This window comes from Mauremys mutica, chromosome 2 (genome assembly GCF_020497125.1).
Source record: "Mauremys mutica isolate MM-2020 ecotype Southern chromosome 2, ASM2049712v1, whole genome shotgun sequence".
Lineage (NCBI taxonomy): Eukaryota > Metazoa > Chordata > Testudines > Geoemydidae > Mauremys > Mauremys mutica.
Window position 1 is genome coordinate 223,778,675 of NC_059073.1, and position 15,619 is coordinate 223,794,293.

Genomic DNA, 15,619 nt, shown 5'->3' on the forward strand with positions numbered 1-15,619 from the left:
ATGAAAACTACCCAATAACATCCAAAGTGTAAGAGCAAAGAAAACAATGTAAAATACAATAATCTGATTAAAGAAAAACAAAATGTATTTTAATCATGCAATTGACTGACTTTGGGATTTGTAATAAATATGGAGCCTTTCACCTCTAGATCAGTTGTACAAATTTGGCTCAGTCAATAACAGGATTTTTCAAGTATTAATTCCCATGCTATCTATTTAATCTGATCCAATGAAGCGATGTCACTCCTAGAAGTGCCATTTTTGAGGACTTGTGAGAATGGCAATAACCAACACTATGCTGCTCACTAATTTGGAGGAATCAGGTAGATACTATAGAGACAGGATGGCTGGATAGTAGAATACTACAGTGATGGCATGGATGGATGAATGAAGCTGCTCCCTCCATGATTGCTTAGTCTATCTCAGGATTTAGGGAGATCGGCTGTGGCATCTGTGACGTTATTGATATAATCTGGGACGATATAGAACATGGTTGCAACCAAGGTCCTGTAGTGGCACCAAATCTTATGTAAAGGGGGTCATATAAGGTGTCTAAGACCAGGTTATGGGTTGCTGGTTATGATTATGCTGTCTGTATGCGTGTGTCATTTTGGGTTGAAGTTATGAGTATTAGCTCTGTACTGTCTGTACTTCAAACTTATGCTATGCTTCTGGGAGACATCCCAGACAAGTTGGTGTTAGCTCTGCCTAGCCTGCTTGATGGCCCATTAAGGACCATCAGCTACACAACTGACCCATTGAGAGAAGGCAGATATGCCTTGTAACTCAGCAAAGTATGCAGGGATTTGCCCATGTGACTCCAGAATCCATTTTGCTGTAATTTTCCACAGTAAGAACAAAGACGTGTTCTTACACCTGGAAAAGCCTATAAAAGGCTGATGCCTCATCTCCATCTTGTCTTCAGTCCTGCTTCTTATCTCTGGAGGAACTTTGCTACAAACTGAAGCTCTGAACAAAGGACTGACTGACCCATCCCAGCGGGGGATGTACTCCAGAGACTTGATTTGAACCTGCAGTTTACTCCATCACTGCTACAAGCTTGAACTAAGAACTCTGCCATTACTGCATGTAATTGATTCAATTTAACCAATTCTAGCTCTCATCTCGATCTTTTTCCTTTTATGAATAAACCTTTAGATTTTAGATTCTAAAGAATTGGCAACAGCGTGATTTGTGGGTAAGATCTGATTTGTATATTGACCTGGGTCTGGGGCTAGATTCTTTGGGATCAAGAGAACCGTTTTCTTTTATTGGGGTGTTGGTTTTCAGATCCATTCATCCCCAGGACGAGTGGCACTGGTGGTGATACTGGAAGACTGGAGTGTCTAAGGAAATTGCTTGTGTGACTTGTGGTTAGCCAGTGGGGTGAGACCAAAGTCCTCTTGGTCTGGCTGGTTTGGTTTGCCTTAGAGGTGGAAAAACCCCAGCCTTGGGCTGTAACTACCCTATTTAAACAATTTGTCCTGAATTGGCACTCTCAGTTGGGTCCCGCCAGAACCGCATCGTCACAGCATAACTATGCAGCACAGGCTGTGTTTATTTATTCTGGGAGCTAGAGAACCAAGGATAGTGGCACGGTCTCAGTCTGTGTTCAGCAGTCTCCATAAAGTATCTCCTTTATGTTCATTACATTCAGGGCTCTCACTTCTCTACTGCAAAAGGCATTGCAAGTAAATTATCTTACACACTCCGAAGAACTCCCACTAATTATAAGTGCTGATTTGAAGCCTGTGAAGTTCAGTTGGGCTAAACACCGCAAAATCTGAAAGCTTCTCCAAATGATAGCCATACTACCCAAATTATTTGTGTCTGCAAAATTTGGGTGTAGCTGAAAAGCTCTGAGAACAGACTCTCTCAACACAAGATTAAGATGCTTGTAGATTCTGGTTCTGGTCAAAGAGGAAATATCAACAGCAGCATTTCTTATGGTAGTTGGTAATTTCTGACCTCAACTGGAATCAGAAAGTACAGATGTGAAAATGAAAACAAAAGTAAACCAAACTTTCAAAATCTTGATGACCGTGACACAAAGTTTGAGTCACTTATTACTTTTTTCCAAATGAGTGAACCTGTTCCCAGTTGCAATTACTAAAAAAACTGGATTGCTGTATTATCCCACTGGAGACTTAAAAGACATTTTAAAGGAAATAAAACAGCAAAGTAATAATGAACAGACTGCATATATTCAGAAATCCCCTGGGGAAATGAACACTTAAAATGTTAAACTGAGCAAGTCTCTTCTTTCTTTTCAGGAACTATTGTCAATTATCCATTGAGAGTAGTGGACCAACAGCAAGGTTGATGTTAGGTTAATTTAACCTAATTTGCAGAGTTCACCTTGTATCTTAGAAAAATTAGATAGATTTTCCTGAACCTTAAGAACAGGTTTCTGCTCTACAGACTTCCCCACCACTCCCCTCACCCAACCCCTTTCTTGAGGTTTGTCCTATTCAGTGGCAGACTACGCATTTTGGGCTTTATTCTCCATGGTCATCATGCTCCACCCCCAGGCAGGTAGAGGGGGCTGTCCGAGAGCTAGTTACAGCTCCCTGATTCTCAGCCACCTGGCTCCAGCACAAGTTGAACCTACAGAAAGCAGCTTTAATTTTTGTAATTGACATATGGTCCCTCGGAGAATTTACACAGTGGAGAATCAGGTGTAGCACTGTCTCACACTGCCATGCCCCATCCCCGTGTAACACTCTCCCTGGCCCCAACAAATTCCTTCTCTCCCCTGGAGAGTGGATTCCAACACCAAAGACATTTTCCAGTGGGACACACTGTCCACTTTAGGCTCATCTGTGCCAAGTTTAACTTGTGTCATTTATATGGCAGACTAGAGAATCCAGCCCCTTACCCAGAGAATCTGGCCCTCACAATGATCCCTAAACAAGATGTTAAATTTTAAAGGAAATAACATTTTGGCAAAGCATAAACTTGTCCATCTATCGGTGTTTGGGAAACTAACCCCTCCTAAATCCTGAGGTAACTTGATTTTGGTTACTCCAGTTACTGCTGGTTTGTCACTCTACTGGAGATGTAATAATTTAGGTCCTGTCTTCATGAAGCATGGAAGCAGTTGAGCTGTCAATCACAGATGAGTCACATCAAGCAAAAATCAAAAGAGAATTCCTTAAAAACTGACAAAACAACATTAAGTGGAAGATTTTCCACTATTTGCAGTGTTGTTATAGCCATGTTGGTCCCAGAATATGAATGAAACACAGAAGGTGAGGTAATATCTTTTAATGGACCAACTTCTGTTAGTGGCTAATAAGAAAGAGACTGAACCACTACCATCTGCAGGACATGCTCAAATCTCAATATTTTTAATATCAAAGATTTAGGTTTACTGTGCGTATTCTGGGAAGCACTGGTAAATCTATTTACCCTTTCCATTTAAAAAAAACTTTCAGTATTCCGTTTAATCGGTTCTGCTACCATATTTTCAATACCATTCCCTGGGTGATCTCCTTCAAGCCATTTCTGGATGTCCAGATAGAAAATTTAAGATTTTCTGCTGCTCCTATTCTCTTGATTCTCCAAAGATCATTTCCAGAAGCTTGATTTGATTATGAATCTTTAACGTAAGCAATTCATCCTCACATTCACCGAGATGTTCTTTCAGCTTCATTCACCTTTTCTTTAATTTCATTTAGGTTGGCTTTCATTTGAGCTATCTCAATTTTAACGTGTGTAAAAGCTCCATCTACCTTATTTACTGTTTCTCTGATTTGAAAGATCTCCTCCATTAAGTCCTTAAGCGACAACTCAATGGCCATTTTTGGCTCCAGCAGTTTGTCAAGAGAGGTCAGCAACTGCCTCAGTCTTTTATTTGTCTGAACAACATTCAAATTGGTTTCAGAGCAATTGTTTTGTTCCTGTTCACTGCCATCCTAGCTTTAAAATAATAACAAATTACCTCATTTCTAGTGTGGGTTTTATTTCTTTACCACATTACCTGAGGCACAGAGCAGGACAGCAGTTTAAGAACTACCTTCCCTTGGACATATTGCCCTAGAGTTCTGCTAGATTAGATTTGTAGTATACACAATTATTGTCTGCATTTATATAGCATCTTCCATCCAAGGATTTCAAGATGCTCCACAGACGTTAATTAATTTATCTTCATAACATCTCTGTCAGATAGTAATACTTACCTATCCTTTATTTTATAAATGAGGAAATTGAGGACCAGGAAATTAAAGGCCCAATTTTAAAATCCTTATTTATCAAAGTACCTTACTCGTGTGAGTAAGAGTCTGTACGATTAGGGCTGTAAGTCATACAAGAAGCCTGTGGCTGTGCTGGAAGTAGAATCTAGATTTTCTGATTTCCAGTCCTGTTCTTTAACCACAAGATCATCTTTCCTCTTTCATATGAGCAAAGTAGATAACAACAAAAGGAAGTTAACTAAGACAGTGATTCTCAACCAGGGGTCCGAGGCCCCCTGGGGCGCCGCAAGCAAGTTTCAGTGGATCCGCCAAAATAAACCAGAGAGCAGAGCTGGTGCTAGAGTCACTGGAGCCCAGTGAAGAAAGCCAAAGCCTGAGCCCCGCTGCCTAGGAACAAAGCTGAAGCCTGAACCCTACTGCCTGGGGATGAAGCCAACTTAGCTTTGCGGAGCTCCCTGTGGTGTGGGGCCTTGGACAATTGCCCTGCTTGCTATCTCCTAACGCTGACCCTGGCTTTTAATCTACTGGATATGCAGAAAAACATTTTTTGTGGCACAAGTGGGCCACAGAGTTTTTATAGCATGTTGAGAGGGGGAAACTCAGAAAGAAAAAGGTTGAGAACCCCTGAGCTAAGGCACATACAGTATTCATGAAACTGGAGGTTACTTGGTTAGAAAAGGATGTGCTAGTCATGATGTTCAGTCTTCAGCAAGCCTGTACGATGTGGCTTATTAACCTATGTGGCTATCAAAGACAGAGTCTCAAATCAGTTGATGAGAAAGATAGTCTTCTAAAATATGGGGTTCCTGTGAGACAGACTGGGGTGATTTAAATCAAACTTGATTTAAAAAAAATTGTTGATTTAAATCAGGCTAAGGCACTGTAAAACTAATCTGAAAATTTCTGCTATTGCAATTTTAGATTTAAATGAATGATGGTCTCAATAACAGATGATGTTTTTTTAAATGCCGCTATTCGTAGGGTATCTTATCTGAACTTTACAAAACTTCTGTATGCAAAAAATTAAACACTAAAAATTAAGGCCTAATCACCTACACACTAAAGTAGGCATGTAACTTTATTCACATGAATAGTTCTATTGACTTTAATTGGACTACTAATGTACTTAAAGTGAAGCATGTGCTTAACTGTTTGCAGCATAAAGGCCTGAATTCGTATTTTTATTAAAAGATTTTCTCTTGTGGGCTAAAATGTCTGTCACATCAGTTGCTTCAGTGCTAATAATGTAAAGTTATTGAGATTTTCAACACATTAAGAAAGTTATTGGGAACTTTTTTATACACATAGGCCGAAGTTTTTTTTAAATTTTAGACTCCTAAATACATATTTAGGCCCCTACGTTTGAGATTTTTAAAAGCACTTAAGTGACTTAGGAGCACAAGTCCCCTTGATTTCAAACTGCAAACTGATGGAGGAACATAGCCAGGTTGAAGTATTTTGGCTTTCTTGACTTGCAGAAGTTTGCTATGTTGGCAGCTGGTGTAGGTTGCAAACAACAGGATGGGCTATTTACTTACCAATTTTGGGTTTGGGTTTGTGTTGTTCTCACAGTAAGAAGTCACTTGACTTGTCTTTGTTAGCAGAGATGTGAAATTCTAAGTGTGAAACTTCTTCGTACCAGAAATCTACATAAAATCAGAAAGTCTATCAATTATTAGGAAACTCAGTACGGAAAAAGGTACTAAGCATCCACATTAACATTTTAAGACTATAAAATGGAGGAAGAGTGAAGAACTAGCAACATGTAAATTAAAAAAATCAATTTATATTAAAAATAATTTACATTTTTAAATCAATTATTAAAAAATAATGATTCTTATCCATCCTGCTGTGATACATTTAGAAAATCATAAAGAGAAAAGGCAGATGGGGCCTGATTCTCATTGACACGAAGGCCCCTTTTCACTGTCAGAATGGTGTAACGCAGCCTTTGTGTAAAGGAAACTCATGCTGAGATGAGTGTATACCACCACAAAGTGATAAGTGGTAGCTATTAGAAGAAATCCAGAACAGGATGTTGGAATATTTCAGGAACTGAACATAGAGAGATGGAGGCCTCGTATGGATATGAGATTACTATCTGTAGGAGTGCCATGGCAAAGAATTAAGCAACAACAAAGAAAATAATAATTGAGCAACACTGAGAAGAGGGGCTGAAACACATCATAGCGATGATATGAAGAATAGCCACCAGCACTGGTGAACGCTGAGATGCAGCTTTATGAAAATTATTATTTAAAACAGTCACAGGGCTCTAAGCACAAAAACAGCCATTTTGAACTTCTTTTCCTTACTTGCTGTATGCCTCACCAATTGTGTACAAAACTGTGTACCAAAAAGCACTAGCCAAGCAAAATTTATGGTAGTTTAACTTCACGGTCTGGCTTCCAGTAACTAATACAATGTTTAATGGTTGCACAGCAAAATAAATCCTATGATTGCAACATTTTTTTAAAAAGGTAAATACTGTATTTGCTATATTATTTGCCAGGTCTTCAGTCACAACCCAAGAATGTAACCCATTCATTACAGAAAATACTGCTCAAGGGAAACTGCTTTAAACTGATTTATGTGGTAGACATCGAAAGACAACCCAGTCAAATTGGACAATGTGGCAGATGGTAATGGATTTATGCATATTTATGTAGCATGTATTTACTTGTCACCTTTGTTATCCATCTTCCACCTCCCTCCCTCCCCCCACCCTTTCCCCCCTCAAAAAAGGAGATGGTAATTTATAATAACTGTGACGCTGTGACTGACTGACTCTCCCTTCACAGTCTTTTCCTTTGGACAGCCTAGAAACCAGCATGCTTTGTGAAGCTATTTTAATTGTTTTACAGTTTTATTACAAAACATCCTGTCTGTTACACTTGTTTCCTCGGGCTATTGCTACTGCTTATATTTCCCCCCGGGTATCTGTTTTTTACAGTTACAATTAAAATCAGTAAGTGGCTCACCAGCAAGATAACATTAATTTGTTTTTTTAAATTTATTTGACCTTATAAATAATCAACTAACATATTAAGGCAGAAGATGTACATCAAACAAGATGTCATCATTGGCATACATTTTTGCAATATCAGGCTTTTGGGTTCTTTTTTGCCAAAAGAGCAAGCCTATTAGTTGAGAGATACAACTGTTCTGAAGCAATTCAAAATAAATGCAAGTAATACACTCATACTGTATTTAACATAAATATGTAAAATTTATTTATAAAAACCACATCAAGGTACTGGTTTTAAAACTCATAAAACACCACCAAAGAAAGAATCTGAGAATAGGTTTTTAGAACAGATACTCTAAATTACTCCAACTTTACACATTTTTCTAGCGTTTAAATGCACTTGCAGAAGGAACAGCAAAAACAAGCGAGATAAAGACCACAACCTAAAAGCCCTAAATGAATATAAAACAATATATTAAATTCTGAAAGCATTTATTCCTATAGATATAACTAGTGTAAAAGAATGCCTACCCAAGCTTTAGGCACCCTGGCCAGTAATTAAAAATACAATCTTATGCCTGCTCTAGACACAAACTCGCATCCCTTTACTAAAGATGTATTTTAAAATTGAGTTCATTAAACCAGTGCAAAACCCTCTATAGACTGTCTTATTTTGATCCTAAGGGTAGCTTATATCAATGTTGTTTAAGCAGATTCCTTATTGACTTAAGATATACTGAACTCAAACTGAAATAACAGTGTCCATGTAGGGTTTTGCATCAGTTTAATTAAGTTAGTTTTTAAATCTATTTGTGAAAACAAGCTCTTAACTCTATAGGGTAGGCATAGCCTAAGTCAACACAAGTTACGCCAATGATCATAAACTGCTATAATTACATCGCTTGTGCATGTTCACACAACGCTCCTGCTGTCAGCGGAGCACGTCCACAATTGCTGCTCTAGCATGAACAGTGAAAGCGGTGCACTGTGAATAGCTACTCCACTGTGCAACTCACCACCTTCTGCAGCTAAGATTTATGGGAAGGTAGAGTGGACACAGTGCATCATGGGAGCGGGGTTCAACATGCCATGATGCAGTTTCTGTCCCATCATTCCATGGGTGTCTGAATACGTTTCGCACCATTTTTCAGCAGCCCCAGTTTACCACGCACCTGCCATCTGTGCCTGAAAGCATGGATCCTGCGCTGTTCTCTACTCTTGTGGTCAGTGTTATGAACACAACACGGCTGATCATGCAGTATCTCATGAGCTTTGAATCTGAACAGGAATCCATGGTGCCTGCCCTTCTGCGTGCTATGGAATGAAACAATTCCAGATTATTTTTTGCATTCATGGAGCAACTGCACATGGTGAACAGTTGCTTTTGGGCTTGGGAAACAAGCACTTGCTGGTGGGATCGTATTGTTGTGCAGGTCTGGGATGACGAGCAGTGGCTACAGAACTTTCACATATGCAAAGCCGCCTTCTTGGAACTGTGTGCAGAGCTCGCCCCAGCACTGCGGCGCACGAACACCAAAATGAGAGCTGCCTTTTTGGTGGTGAAGTGTGTGGCTATCGCTGTGTGGAAACTAGCAATTCCGGACTGCTATCAGTCAGTCGCAAATCAGTTTGGAGTTGGGAAGTCCAACATAGGGGTTATGTTCACGCAGGTGTGTAGGGCCATTAATTGCATCCTGCTACGCAGGACTGTGATTCTTGGAAACGTGCATGAAATAGTGGATGGCTTCACGGGATTCCTTAACTACAGCATGGCAATAGATGGCATACATCCCAATTTTGGCCCTGGAACATCTTGTGATGTAGTACATCAATAGAAAGGAGTACTTCTCTATGGTATTGCAGAAGCTTGTGGATCACTAGGGTCATTTCACTGATATCAACGCGGGATGGTCTGGGAAGGTGCATGACGCACGAATCTTCAGGAACTCTGAACTGTACAGAAAGCTGCACACAAAGACTGTCTTTCCAGAGCAGAAGATTCCAATGGGGGATGTTGAAATGCCCATAGTAATCCTGGGAGACCCATCATACCCCGTACTCCCATGGCTCATGAAGCCATACACGAAAAACATGGATAGCAGCAAGGAGCACTTCAGCAATAGGCTGAGCAGGTGCAGAATGATTGTTGAACGTGTTTGGCAGATTAAAAGCTCACTGGTGTGGCCTTTATGTCAGGTTAGATCGCTATGAGGAAAATATTTCCATGGTCATAGCAGCCTGCTGTGCACTGCACAATATTTGTGAGGTTAAGGGTGAAAGTCTCCCCAGGAGTGGATCATGGAGGCAGATCACTTAGGGCTGATTTTGAGCAGCCAGATATCATGGCTACTAGAGGGGCACAATAACGGGCTATTCAAATCAGGGAGGCTTTGAGGCATCATTTGGACAACGAGCACCAGTAATGCATCTTTCCATAAAGCATTCTGCCATGCTTTGTTAACTTGCCACATTGCATTAACATCTTGATGATTGCCTCCTGATGGTGATTTGTAGTCTGCAAATGTGCCAATTGCCACGGTGTATTAATTCCAGCAGAAACCATCATATGTAGGAGACAAATAAAGATGATTTTTCAGAGAGTTTTTTTTATGAAACAGCAATAAACAACACTCAGAAAACACTTTGTTGAAAGGGACATAACAGCGAGAGGAGCACTCTCCTGATGGAAGCTCTCATAGCTGAGTGCAACTCCTGCTATCATTTGGGAAATTGTCCAAAGGGGTTGAGTGAATGGAGTACTGTGACGTGACAGGAAGATGCAATGAATGTGTGGGCAGGAGTTTGGGGAAGGCATGGCACATAGTTCTGTATGGGTTGGGGAAGGGGGAGCATGCATGTGTTCTGCCTGCAGCACAATTAGGGACTTCAACATCTCCATTTGGTCCTCCATAACTTTTATCATTCTCTCCTCGCCTACTGATATTCACTCCTTGTCCTGCTTCCTGTCCTGGGTATCTATTTTTAAATTTTTCATTAATTGTCTCTCTCCAAGGCCTGCCTTCTTGATTTGCAGTGTCAGAGAATTGGAGCACCTCCTGAAACATGTCCTCCTTGCTCGCTTCCTTATCTGGTGGAGGCATTCTGCCAGTGTGTAGTGGGTTCCCTTCAAGGCCACATCTGCAGAAGCATAAAAAACAATAAACAGAAGAATGATTGTTAGTGTAGTCACAGCATTGAATCATAATAGTAAAATACACCTCTTTCTCACTGTCCCTTGGCAAGCACACAGTTTGGCAAACACCCTAAAGATGGTGAGTTTGGCCTGGGGGGGCTTCAAGATGAGGCAAAGGGTCTAGGTTGTTTTTTTTAAGGGATCACTGCAAACGACTAGGGACAATATTGTAAATTCTCCCACCATTTTCCACAGACGGTGGTCATTAAAGCTGATATCTCACTCCTGAATATAAGCAAGGATACAAGGGTGCATCTCCTGCATGTATGCAGCTTCAGACCGGGTCCCTATGCTGCTCGCTTGAGTGCTTTTTTGGTCCCTGCACAAGTGATTGCTGAGTGGTGTGGAAAAGTTTCCTACAACGGGGGAAGGAACAAAGCAGCTGTGCCAAGGAACCTTCAGCAGAGGATTGGTGAGTACCTCCAGGAAAGTTTCCTAGGGATCTCTCTGGAGGATTCCCGTGAAATCTTGGTGTGTATTAACACACTGTTCTGCAGGGCCCTCACTGTGTAGCTGCACAGGAGAATGTGAAGCAGACGCAAACACAGCTAGTCTTGTACATTTCTATCCCTTAACCCACTTATAGCATATAACAAAGAAAAGGGCAGCTCTACCTCCTGTAACCGAGCAGTATCCACTCAAAATGAGCACTTACCAGAGCTCCCCTCTCCTGTTTCATGAGTGTCAGAGCCGGAGTGCTGGGACTGGCTTGAACCCTCTGCGGTTGAGAAGAGATCCTGGCTTGCCACGGTACCGGACAACCCTGTCACCCATCCATCTCATCTCATCCTCCAACTTGACCTCCTCATCCACCACTTCATCCTCAGGGTTCAGTCTGCTATCTGCTGTCTCCAGCCCGCCCCACAAAAGTATCCAGGAGCTGGTGGTGGTGGAGGTAGGGTCACCACTGAGGATGGTATCCAGCTCCTTATAGAAGCGGCAGGTCTTCGGCACAGCACCAGAGTGATGGTTTGAATTCTGCCTTCTCCCTTGCCTTCTGGTATGCCTGCCTCAGCTCCTTTATCTTCGCATGGCACCGATACATGTCCCATTCGCAGCTCCTACCCAACATGCCATGAGAAATCTTCCCATAGGTATCAAAGCTTCCACGGCTTGAACAAAGCTGGATCTGCACAGCCTCCTCTCCCCACAAAGCCAGCAGATCCAACACCACCAGCGTATTCCATGCAGGAAATCAATTTGTGCATGGAGCTGCCCTTTCAGCTGGAAAGATGCGATGTGAGCTCTCCACACCAAGCACGCAGGAAGTGGAATTTCAAAAATTCTCAGTCCTTTAAAGGGGGAGAGATGGATGCCGGTGCACCTGTGTGCAGGGGCAACGGAGGTCAAACTGCTGACCAGAGCAGTCAAGATGGGCATTGTGCAACATCTTCTGAAGGCTTTTTACGGCAACATAATCAAGTGTAGTGTCTACACTGACACTGTGTCAATCTAACTTTGTCACAAAAAGCTCTGTGCCTCTCGTTGAGGTGGTTTTATTTTGTCGGCATAGCAGGAGAGTTCAATTGGCAGGAAAAACATTGTAGCGTGTATACCTCCACTGTTTTGTTGATGAAAGCTGACTTCTGTTGACAAAACTGTGCATTGTAGACAAGGCCTTAGTCTATGATCCTGCAATTAACAGTGTATGATTGGACTGCTGCACCCATACAGAACCCTCCTGAAGTCAATAAGCCTTCAATTATCTCAAGAGCACTCCCTATTAAACTGGGGGAGTGGGAGATATTAATTAAATGGTCCTTACTGAGGGAGCCATTCAGTCACAAGTGGGGGGGGAAGAAAGATGGGAAGGAAATAAAGTCTTGGCCCATGGCATTGGTGAGCATAGAGAAGGAAGAGGAGATTAGTTATCTAAGACTAAAGATAGTAAACGTAGTACATCCTCATCAAAGCAAGAGAAGGATATGTTCCCTCTCTCTCAGTGACTACAATCCTCAGTTCACCTCATGGAACCAAATCCTCCGCTAAGCAATCAACACCCTGACCTTCCCAACTTTAGCCTATGCCTAGCATCTCCCTCCAAGCTATCAAACATTTCCTTCTGCAATAAAAGCCCTTATTAACCCCCCAACCATCTAGTTACAAGAGCTCTGATCCCTCCAGACTCCAATCCCAACATTGTTACAGTGCAGTTATGTAAGGTTAACACTAAAGTCTGTACCAAATCATATATTCTGTCACAAAAATAAGCTTATTTCTGGAAATGATTATTAAATAGTCAAAAGTAGGATGTTATGACCAAATGAAATATTAGTATTACTAATAAAATCAATACTCCAGCTCTTATGTTAACTTTGATATTCGATAATGATATTCGATAATGCACTTGCATCCGAAGAAGTGGGTATTCACCCACGAAAGCTCATGCTGCAAAACGTCTGTTAGTCTATAAGGTGCCACAGGATTCTTTGTTGATAATGCATGTGATTCTTTTAATTAAAAGAATCAATTAAACTTAGAATCATAGAATCTCAGGGTTGGAAGGGACCTCAGGAGGTCATCTAGTCCAATCCCCTGCTCAAAGCAGGACCAATCCCCAGATTTTTACCCCAGTTCCCCAAATGGCCCCCTCAAGATATTGAACTCACAACCCTGGGTTTACCAGACCAATGCTCAAACCACTGAGCTATCCCTCCCCCCATGATAAATTAATGGAGATATCCTATCTCCTAGAACTGGAAGGGATCCTCAAAGGTCATTGAGTCCAGCCCCCTGCCTTCACTAGCAAGACCAAGTACTGATTTTGCCCCAGATCCCTAAATGGCCCCCTCAAGGACTGAACTCACAACCCTCAGTTTAGCAGACCAATGCTCAAACCACTGAGCTATCCCTGTTTATCCTTCTGTACTGTAGAATGTCCATCCCAATAGCAATGCAGTGAGCTGCCGAAGTAAACATCACCTTAGCATTCAGGCCACAGAAAATGAAGGAAAATGCTCACCATAAAGTGAGCATAAAGTGATTGCTGGTGAATTGCTCACCCTTTAAAATCCTATTATCTTCCAATTCTTTAAAAACAAGTCACTGCTGAACAAAAGCTGTATTTTCATGAAACATATCCAAAAGAGGGTTCTTTTCACATGTTGCAAGTCATTCAGTTGAAAGAGCTGGGTCCTATCCATTTTGACTGGGTGGCTCAGGGTACTGAGCAAAGCAATGGCATGAGAAAGGAATGTGTATGTGGCAACATCAGACATGTAGCCACAAAGTGCTAAGCCACCATAAAATAAGCCAGAAAAGGCTTTTGGGTGGGACTCAGGAAAAGGAAAGCAAAGAAGTCAGCCAGCTGAAATGCAAACCAGTATACCCTGCAGGGAGCAGCAAGGCAGTTTCTAACTACAAGATCAGTCACACCAGTGTAAGTACATTGGTGTAGTTACACTAGGGCAAACCCTCTTATGTAGACTTGCTGCACCAACGTAAAATGGGGCTTGCAGCTTATTCCAGCAATTTACCAGATAAACTGCTTTATGACAGGGCAGCACCGCTACTTTAAGGCTTTTCCCTTGTATGACATCAATGTAGTGACACTATTGCAATTTTTAATTGTTTTCCCCTAATACAGACAGCCTTAGTAGGCCCTTGTAAAAGTGGTCCACCATACAGTATTTACCCTTGAGCTTGCATTTATCCTCAGACACATCACTAGCCCCTACTGGGAATGAATTATATCTGAATACCATAGCCCAGTTCCTAATAAAAAGCTATCTACTAAGAACCAAAATGTATTTGCCCTGTCCTAAGAAGGGCATCATATATGGCCAGAAGATATGTAAAGGCACCACATAGGTGCTCAGCACCTACTGTGTGCTCAGTGCCTTTCTGGATCAGGATCAAAGGATGGGTCTTCCCAGTGCTGTCAGTTCCATACCTTTGAAAAACATAAGCATAGAGCAAAAATATATAAAAAGCAGAAAGGGAAGCCATGGTAAAAATGTGTTTCATATCTACTTCTCACACTTATAATATACTGTGTAAGGGATCATTTTCCAGGGATAGGCCCCCTCTGCTGGTCACAATTTTTTTTACAAGGTGATTTATTTTAGAGCATCTAAGTGCACAAAGATTACTGTGAGATGCTGTGGTTTTTCTTATGTTCAAATAAGCCCTGAACAAAATATGAAAAAAATACATTTGATGTTGCTTATGAAGAAAAATAAACAGATTAAGGAAATGTTAACTAGCTAATCACTAAAGGGAATAAGTGGGCTGGTTTTTATTAGTATTAGCTGGACAGTTCCTTACCTTTTTCTTTTTCAAAAAATACTAACCATCCATTAGTAAAATTTGCATGTACTTTACTTTTTGAAAAAAAATCCCCTAGATCTGAACAGTCCCGGACACAGAAATATATTATAGTGGACACGTCTGTACCCTTTTCTACAAAGAATGGCAAAAGCACCTCAGGAAGGGAGTCATACTGCAGTCAGTATTCAGAGGGGTAGGTTTGTTTCTCAAAAACTGGTATTTTGTTATTTCATGTTTACAGTGTACTCAGCATTCCAGAATTCTGTTTATGATTAGCAATATTACAATAAATTATCTCGCCTTCCCAAGATGCTAGAGTATCTAATTCCTGCAAAGCAAGCAACACTCAGGAGCTGACTACTGTAGCAGTCAGGCTTGGGAGCTATAGCATTAAAGTCACTTATAGCACCCCAAACGACTAATCAAGGACAAGAATGGATATTTCTGGTACCTGTTCAGAAATGAGATTTTTACATACACACACGCTTCATCTCACAATTTCTCTTCAATGCAATGAGTTTGTGCAGGGAATTCAGGATAGACAGCTCAGGTGCCTGTTCTCGCTGGATAGGGTCTGTGACTAAGGTTACAACTACACTACAGCCTATGTTAGCAAAACTTATGTCACTCAGGGATGTGAATATTCCAACAGCTCCCGAGCAATACAGGTTACACTGACATAAGCATTCGTGTGCACAGTAGTATGTTGGTGGGAGAGCTTCTCCCGCCAACATAGCTTATGCAGCTCGCAAAGGTGGTTTTATTATGCCAACGGGAGAGCTGTCTTCTGTCAGCATACAGCGTCTTGACTAGACACACTGCAGCAGCACAGCTGTATCATTAAAGCTGCACCACTGTGCATATAGACATACCCTAAGGCTGCCCTAGGACACACAGATTTCACCAAACACACATATTCACAAAACCCCACTCCTTCAAATGCAATTATTATTATTTAATTATTTTTACTGCAGTAGTGCCCAGGGACATCAT

General features: G+C 41.3%; 1 protein-coding gene across 5 annotated transcripts in view; it reads right to left on the reverse strand.

Annotated features, from left to right (window-relative positions):
* The window catches only part of RARB (retinoic acid receptor beta), a 499,718-nt gene that overhangs the window by 430,092 nt on the left and 54,007 nt on the right, over positions 1-15,619 (reverse strand). For 2 of the 5 annotated variants that reach the window (XM_045003215.1, XM_045003220.1), the window contains exons 2-3: positions 14,183-14,249; positions 5,735-5,842 (exon numbers count right to left, since the gene is read on the reverse strand). The exons of 1 other annotated variant lie outside the window; for it this stretch is intronic. The gene's annotated coding sequence lies outside the window, so the exon portion shown is untranslated. Of the gene's footprint in view, positions 1-5,734; positions 5,843-8,336; positions 8,384-14,182; positions 14,250-15,619 lie in introns of those variants that run through there. 2 more of the 5 variants (XM_045003217.1, XM_045003216.1) reach the window with 2 other exon arrangements.